Raw genomic sequence first — 8903 nt, 5'->3', positions numbered from 1 at the left:
CCAACATGCGAACCATTGGTCACATGTAGTTGCTTAAATTTAAAGCAAATTGAATTAAAAATGTAATTCTCAGTCACGCTGGCCATATTTTAAGGAAACAATAACCACTTGTGGGTAGTGACTACCATATAGGACACCAGAGACATAGGACATTTCCATCCCCACAGAAAGTTGGACCACATCTGCAGCCAACATTGGATACTATGGATCTTTTATATTTGGGACAATATGATAAATTTAACACAGTCTCATTTTAATTTTTATGTTTTCATTCCAATTGTAAGCATTTTTCAAGTGCTATTGACCATATTTCATTTAATGTTAATGGGCTGTTTCTTATCTTTCAATATTTCTATAAGATTGTTTGACTTTTATTCTTAATATGCAATAGTTATTGAATGACTCAATATATTTGAGCCAGGAAAACAAAATAAAAATTAAATAATATTACAGTGATATTATTTGACCCATAAAAAGGGTTTTTAACTGTTAAATAATTTCTTGCAAAGATTCTTTATAGTAAATTATGTATCTATTCATCAAAATAATTTTCTAAGATCCTAGATTATAACCCTTGATTAATACATTTGTGACTACCAATAGAAACTACTTGAACTCCTTTTGCGGGGGGGGGAGAATTAAGTACATCTGGTTCATCTTAAATAAGCCCGACTTTATTCCCAGGTTTGCACACCGAAGAACACTTTACTGAACTGAAAGACAGACTGCTTAAGTCCTTGAATGTCTGGAAAAGCAACCTGCAATAAAGATAACATAAAACCCTCTTGTTTTGAGCTGGTTTCAAACTAACAGTAACCAATATTGTGGTTGGACCGGATCTTGTAGTTCTTATTATGATTGCATGGTCCTCTTCAGTGATAACAATTGGTAAACTTTGAAAAAATAATGGTTTATAATTCACAAGACCTGGGTTATAGTGTGCCTGGGGCCACACAGAAAGAGGCAGAGAGAGAGAGAGTGAGCACAGGCCTGCGGTTTGAGGGTGGAGGCCTGGAGTTTCCCAGGGTCACTCTTTATTGGTGGGTTTCAAACGTAACAGCAGAAATTTAGATGGTGGGAAGAGAGAGAAAGAGAGAGAAAGCAGCCCAAATGGTTAGTCATAAAAATCAACCAAAATCTCTAAAACAAGGGAACCTCATTGAGGGCAGTAACACAGCCTGGCTTTAGTGTACCTGTGGTTTAGATGTAAAAGTATAGAAGAAATCAAAATGTAAATGACTTTTTTAAAAAATTATTTATTTAATTTTTAGAGAGAGGGGAAGGGACGGATGAAGAAAGGGAGAAAAATATCAATGTGCGGTTGCCCCTCTTGAGCCCCGGCTTGGGGACCTGGCAGGCAACCCAGGCCTGTGCCCTGACTGGGAATTGAATCTGCGACCCTGTGGTGCGCAGCCCGTGCTCAATCCATTGAGCTACACCAGCCAGGGCATAAATGACATTTTTAAGGCTTTAGTTTTAATTAGAAATTTGTGCAAAGAATTACAAACAGTTGACTGAACGATGAAAATAACAAGTTCAACATTTCTATATACCACTTAATAATTTCCAAAGAACTTTCACATAAATCACTGTTGAGCCAGAATAAAAAAGACAACAATTAGTCCTCTGATTGGGACTTCGAGCCCAGCCTATTTCTGGCGCTGGCGTAGTAGCTTCAGGAAGGAGTCCGCCTTTGCTATCCGCGAAGGTGGAGCCCGGCCGGTCCTCAGCACACAGCACTGCACAGCGCAGCGGCTCCCTGCAGACTTGAGCGCACACTGCAGGTGGCTGGCCAAGCTCCCGCAGCCCAGCCAACACTGCTCCACCTGCTCTGTAGAGGACAGCACTGAAAAGCCGGGACAGCGCAGGCCTTGCAAAGGGCCTCTGAAGCAGCCCAGTGAAGTGCCAACACCTAAGATACCTCGGGGCTGATGAAAGGGGAGCAGAAACAAGGGCAGATGCCAAGACCCAGTAAACCACCATGACTCCGAGGAGGAAACCAAGGGTCAGGCCCCAAAATACTGGAGAAGATGGAAGAAGAGGGCATCTCGCAGGAGTCCTTAGAGAAAGAGCAGTGACAGTACGGTGCCACCTGCTTCTACACCAAGGAGTGGTTTCCTTCTGGGTCTGGACAGCTCTGCTCCCACTGCCCCTCGCCGCTTCCCGCAGGCCCACACTTACCGCCATCCACCTGTGCCCACACGCACCACCGCACTACCCAGCATACCAGCTGCTGCAGCTCCCTCCGTGGTGGGGCCATTGCTCACTGTGCTTCTAATTCGGGGAGGCCCCTTTCCCACTTTTCCCTCTGGCTTCCCATTAAGGGGCCTTGGAGGACTTCCCTGGCCTTAAAGCGGCTTGAGCGCTATCTGACTCTGACGTCGGCACTCCACTGTACTGCCGGAGTAGCACCTCTGGCCAACGGACAGCGCTGCGTGGCCCCAAATATTCTGCCAACCTGTGTGTCAGCAGGTGCAACTCACACCCACTTTCCTTCCTTCCCCACCTTGCCTAGCCCCTGCACTAGGATGCACGTTCCCTTTGGGACACAGGAAGGCAGGCAGGAGGGGTTTGAGTTCCCTACTCCATCTGCCTCTACTCTAAACCTCAGGTTCCGCTTTGCTCTGACGGGTCACTATGAACAAGGATCTGGCCTTGCCCGCTCCCCCGTGCTCCTCCTCAGCCCCCAAGGTTCTGGTTCCATCTTCTCTCTCTTCACAAACTTCCTCCGGACAGTTGTGTTGTTTTGTGTTCGAAGATTCATCCTTAGGCATTCGGCATTGTTGTTGCTGCCAGCGTCAAATGTTCATCTTTATTGCTTCCTGTTCTGCCTAGGCGTCCCTCCTCCAACATGCTCTTGGGGGAAGGGTCTAGGAGCACAAGCAGGCTGGGTTACCTACTACCCCAGTGCCAGGGAAGGTGGGGCCCTGTCCCTAGGATGCCGCAGCACAAGTGAGCAGGGGTTCGGGGAGAACGTTGATGCTGAGAGTGTAGGGGCTATCTACATGCCCCGTTCTGCCACGGGGGAGGTAGCCATTATCTGTCCCAGCCTGGGGCCCCTCTTGTGATTTCCTATTTGCAGTTACATGATTAAAAAAATATATGTGTCCTTCTAAAAAAATACAATTAAAGTTTAGGGAAAGCTTGAAACTGAAGAGTCAGAAGGTTGAAAGTTTAGGTTACAGAAGATAGAAAAGTTTGTTTTGCAGTCTTATCCTGGCCAATGCATGAGAAAGAGAGGCTTGTTCTGATTGGTCCAGATGGTACTCAACAGAGGCATTGTCATCCAGGTGGCAAGGGGGCAACTGAGAAAGCAATGTAGTCTGAAGGCTGGAAAAAGAACCGGAGAACTGGGCCACATCCGAGAAAGTCACAGGAGATGAGGAGTGAATCACGGTTTGAGAGAGAATTCCAAACCGGGAGATCAGAAAGAAAGGACACTATCACTCAACGTGGAAGCTATAAAGGTTTTGAGACCTGTAAAATAATAATGAAGTGATAATGATGATGATGATAGCCACCTATGCTAGTAGTCACACTTAAAATCTTCACAATAATTTTATGAAAAGTATAACATTAGCTTTGGCATTGCACAAAGATCAGCTCAGATTTTGGTAATGAACTGCCGAAATCTAATGAGGAGCAGACTGATGATTGGAAGTTCCGTGCCCAGAGCCGCTACTCTCCTGCGGGCGGAGTGAAGGAGCCTGAGGGTCTGTCTGCACCCTGAGGCTCAACTGAAATGAGTGATAAGGCTGTCCTTCAGTAAGCGAGTATGCACAGTTTGAACTCCAAGTTTCCAGACACCGTGGGGAAGCAGGTTTGAATTCTCTTTGAGATTTGGGGAAGAAACCATGCAGAAGAACAGGAGAAAGACCACACATTCTAGGCTATGGCTTCTGGGGAGAGAAACCCTATTCCTCATTTAGGGAATTTTCCAGAGGCAGAATATGTGTTGCCTTGTGTAAGGAATGAAAGCTACTTAGGGGTGATCTTATCACCATGTAATGCCAATAAGCTTATTCTCGTCCTCTCCCCTCTGTTAAACTTACATCGCCACCTCCTTGCCTTTGCACCTCTTATTTCATGTACCTCAGCAGTCTAGTCCTGTGCTCTTTTCGTCCCTCTGGAAAGGGAAAGGGAAACTTGGGGACATATGAAGAAGAGAATGACTTGACCTAAGGAGAACAGAGGATGTCCAGTGTTGTGGTAACAATAAGCAAGTAAAACCTGCCTCAGAGAGATCCTCCCCTACTTGGGGTGGGGAAGGGGTCCTACTCTTATTATAAGATGGCATCACTTACTAGTGCTGCCTGACACCCTGGCTAAAGGTTTTTTAATTCAGTCTCTTGTGTGCACCTAATACTGTATTTTCTCTGAATTTCCTCAAATGTAAATTTGAGACAAGCATACATATGAAGCTGGAGTTTTGGGAAGCTTAAATGTGATGACTATGTAAGCATTAATCAAGTACCTGAATGGAAAGAGGGAATTTAAAGGAGGCTCATTGTAAGTAGTGGTGAATGATACTTTCCTTAAAAATCTCTCTGAACTCACTTTTCTCATCAAAATACGATACTAATACTGTCATGTTGCTGTGAGAATTAACAGAGGTGCATAGGCAAAGCGCCTGGCTCTTCAGAGGCCAACACAAGAATGAATCTATCTGTGTGAGTTTCCCTGCTAGGGCCTACCTGTGCCGTAAGAGGGATCCTAGGTGACATCTCTTGGACCCCATCTTCAATTTTCTTCTTAGTACACTCAATAATTTATATGTGGATACTACAAACTCATTATGCTGTAGATGCTTAACAAAGAAAGGGTATATAAATATATATACTAAATGCCAACAATAAGGGAATAATTATGGACATTTTGGGACTTCTTTGTGGTGGAATATTCAAAATAATTATTCAAATAAGTAATGAGATATAATTTTAAGCAAAACAATAGCAGATATGAGAACGCTACAGTGAACAAAAGCATGTGTGCACACAAATAGAATCTGCCAGCTCTGAGAGCAGGACAGTAGTACGCGTGCAAGTGTGCGCCTGCGCATTCACCATGGTTGGTGGTTGTCTGGCAAAGCGCACGGCACAGATAAGTACTCAGATGACACATAAAGAGGAGAAAAAGAAGAGAGTAAAATAAAACATGTTGTCTTAAATGAATTAAGGTTAAAATTTTGCCTTTAAAATTTTCTCTATTGAGCTTACAATATAAAACTTTAGATGATAAAAATCATAGCTTCCAAGGATATTAGAGATGGTCCTCATTTGTAACATCAAGGTGCATACATATCAGCCGCCCCTGGCCCCCACCTCAAAGCAACCACTTGTTAAACATTTTCTGGTTGGGCTCTCTGATCCCGGTGGGTAAGACGGCACCTGCCGCACAGTGCAACGTGCTAGTGGTGGCAAAGGAGCCAGAGTTGCCCGACCACAAAAAAGCAAAGAGTGAAGCAGACTCTTCAAGGAACAAGGAAATGCATACTATCCAAGAAAGATCACAGCGAAGCTTATAACTGTTATAAAAAAGCCGTAGATATGTGTTCTAAAAATGCTAGCTACTATGAGAATGGCACAGCCACCTTGATGGTACTCAGAGGACTCCACGAAGCTCTCGGAGATGCACAGCAGTAGCTGAATGTGGACCACAGTTTCCTCCAGGGACATCTACGAGAGGGCAAATGCCGCCTATCTTTAGGGATGCCATGGCAACATATTGCAGTTACCAGAGAGCCTTAGGATTGGATCACAAAAATCCTCAGGCACAAGAGTTGAAGAATCCTAATGTAATCATAGAATATGAGAAAATAGCAGAAATGGATTTTGAGAAGCTGGATTTTTGGAAAGTAGTTGTCTCCATGAATTGTGCCCTAGAGCTTGCCGCTGTTTGCCATCGCTTCAGGTCCCCAGAGCAGAATGTTTAGCAATGCTGGGTCATTATCCAGAAGCACAGTCTGTGGCCAGTGACATTTGACAAATGATTCCACCAGTGCAGAATCTCTATAGGTACCAGGTCTTTGCCGTTATTATGAAGATTGTGTGGAGAAGGCAGTTCAGTCTTTTTGTGCAGGTTCTCGGGATGACTCCAGACCACGAGAAGGCCTGTGCTGCTTGCACAAATGCTGAAGCACTGAAAGTGAAGAAAGAAGATGGGAATAAAGCTTTTACAGAAGGAAATTACAAGTTAGCATATTAACTGTACACAGAAGCCCTGGGGATAGACCCCCACAATATAAAAACGAATGCGAAACTCTCCTGTAATTGGGTAGGGTTAATTCCGAGCTTAGGAAAGTAGATGATGCAACAGAGGACTGCGCAAGTGCAGTGAAGCTCTATGACACATGTACAAAAGCCTACTTGAGAAGGACTCAAGGTCATGTGGACACAGAACAGTATGAAGAGGCAGTGCCAGAACATGCAAAAGAGTATCAGATGGAGAAAACAAAAGAACACAGACGACTCCTAAAAAGTACACAGCTGCAACTGAAGAAGAGTGAGAGGCAAGATTACTACAAGATTCAGGGAGTGGACACAAAAATGCTTCTGAGGATGAGATCAAGAAAGCTTATTAAATATTGGCCTTGATGTGCTAGCCAGATTGTACCAGCGGAGCCAGTGTTGAAGTTCAGGAAGAGGAGGAGAAAACGTTCAAGGAAGTCAAAGAAGCTTTTACCGTCCTCTCTGATCCCAAGAAAGAGACTCACTATGGCAGTGGGTAGGACCTGGATGAGGAGAGCATGTCTATGGGTGATTCTGATGAAAACAGCATCTTCAAGGCATTCTTCAGTGGTCCTGGGGGCTTCAGCTTTGAAGCATCTGGTCCATGGAATTTCCTTTCTCAGTTTCGCTAGTTAGTGAAAGGAAACCAGAACACAGAAAAGGCAGACTTGATTAACATTGTTATAAGGATTGTCTATTCCTTGAATGAAAGGATCAGCATCTCTAGAATGGGGTGAGGAGATCGAGGGAGATTTATCCCAAAGAAAATCGGATAAGAGAAAAACAACACAGAAACTGTTTTTGGTTAACTTAGCTAAAAAATTAATTAATTATAAAAGATTAGGCCAAAGAATAATAAATTAAAAACTGTTTGACCATGGTTATAACTGATAAACAATAACCAAACACACGTTCACTAGCCCTGCCTCTCTGTCTCTCCACATTTGGACAAGATTTTCCCAAAATTTATCAGCTGGTACATTCATCCCTCATTTATTCACTTGTCCTTATCCCTCAACCTCCACTGAAGAAAAAGAAGGAGAAGAATTCAAATTGTTTTTCTCCCCGGCTTTACTGTAAGCTCAGTAAGGGCAACTTATTACCTGCTGAATGGATGAACTGACATTTTTTCAAGCTGAAGTATCTGAAGCATTAGCAGAAGCTTCCTTACTCTGTGGAAACCTGAGGGCCTTGTCTAATCTTCAACTTCCTGCTTTTCGTGAACAGAAGTTTTCTCTGCTTATGGTGAAGGAATAAGGGCAAAGTTTTAGCTCTTGCTGTAACTGTCCAGTTTGAATTCTCTCTCTTTCCTTTCTCTTCAGTACTTTTCTGCTCTATGCAGTTATAAATAATTTATTTCTTCCAGGAAAAGTACTTAAATTTAGGGAAAAGGCTCAAATCTAGCAGGCTCATTAGTGATTTCATTTCAATCTTTCTTTTGAACAAATATATTTTTTTCTTTAAAATGAAAGAAAGTGCAATAGTGAAATAACCCAGAGATATGCATTAGCAATTTCAGTGAAGTAAAAATATTTTAATTCTTACCAATTAATTTAAAATGCATTTAAAATACGACTGTTTTGCCTACAAAATTGATGAAAATGTAATGGATTGAGCATATACTGTTTAGGTGAAACGTGGGTAAATAGGTACTTGCTGTATTATTGATGGGCATATCAATGGAAATAACCTTTCTTAAGAGTAATTTGAAAATACTGGTAAAATTTTTAAGTACATGTACTTTAATTCTGCAATTTCATGTGTTAATGGGTTCATTATAGCATTGCTTCTAAGATTGAATTGGGTAGTAATAGGGGTAGATAAGTATTAATAAATTAAGGAAAATCCATTCCATAGGTTATTTTTGGAGGTTTTCAAAAATAGTAAGACAGAGCTTTAAATCCAGACATGGAAAGATGGCTATAATGCATAATATAAAAACAAGTTATCTGGTAAAAAATGTCTGTAATTTTATGTTTTTATATGCAAAGCCATAAATTACAAGATAACCAGAATTTTTTTCTTTTGCCAGAAATAGTCAAAACATTTTATTCTTTTATTTTTTAAAATAAATTTAAACAATAAAGCAAAAATTCACAAGCTGCCGCCCTGTCCAGCAGCCCCTGCCTCCTTCCCCTACCTGTAGTCCTGGGCTCTGGTTCCCTTTTTTTATTCCACTCACAGACACTGGCATCCGACTGAGAAACAAAACTGCTGTAAGTACATGGAGACGTGATGAAGGGAGGAGGTGAACTGTGTTCACATTCAGGGCTAGTGAACATGTGTTTGGTTATTGTTTATCAGTCATAACCATGGTCAAACAGTTTTTTAATTTATTATTCGTTTGCCTAATCTTTTATAATTAATTAATTTAGTTAAGATAACCAAAAACAGTTCTGTGTTGTTTTTCTCTTATCCGATTTTCTTTGGGATAAATCTCCCTTGATCTCCTCACCCCATTCTAGAGATGCTGATGCTTTCATTCAAGGAATAGACAATCCTTATAACAATGTTAATCTACTTAATTTTATTAACTTGTCAGAAATGCCAGTAGATGGTTAGTGCTTTCCATGGTTGAAGAAATAAGCCTGTTTCTGTCTATCCCTAAAAATATGCGATGTTTTTAAATGTTTTATAAATCCCAACCAAAAATAAATTTCTAAAGTTAAAACTCTG

The 8903-nt window shown here is 41.9% G+C and overlaps 1 pseudogene; it reads left to right on the top strand.

Annotated features, from left to right (window-relative positions):
* The first annotated feature begins 5546 nt into the window (after positions 1-5546).
* On the top strand, positions 5547-6859 carry LOC112315877 (dnaJ homolog subfamily C member 7 pseudogene; annotated as a pseudogene).
* The last annotated feature ends 2044 nt before the right edge of the window (positions 6860-8903 follow it).

This window comes from Desmodus rotundus, chromosome 5, assembly GCF_022682495.2.
Source record: "Desmodus rotundus isolate HL8 chromosome 5, HLdesRot8A.1, whole genome shotgun sequence".
Lineage (NCBI taxonomy): Eukaryota > Metazoa > Chordata > Mammalia > Chiroptera > Phyllostomidae > Desmodus > Desmodus rotundus.
This window is presented reverse-complemented; position numbering and strand designations above follow the sequence as displayed.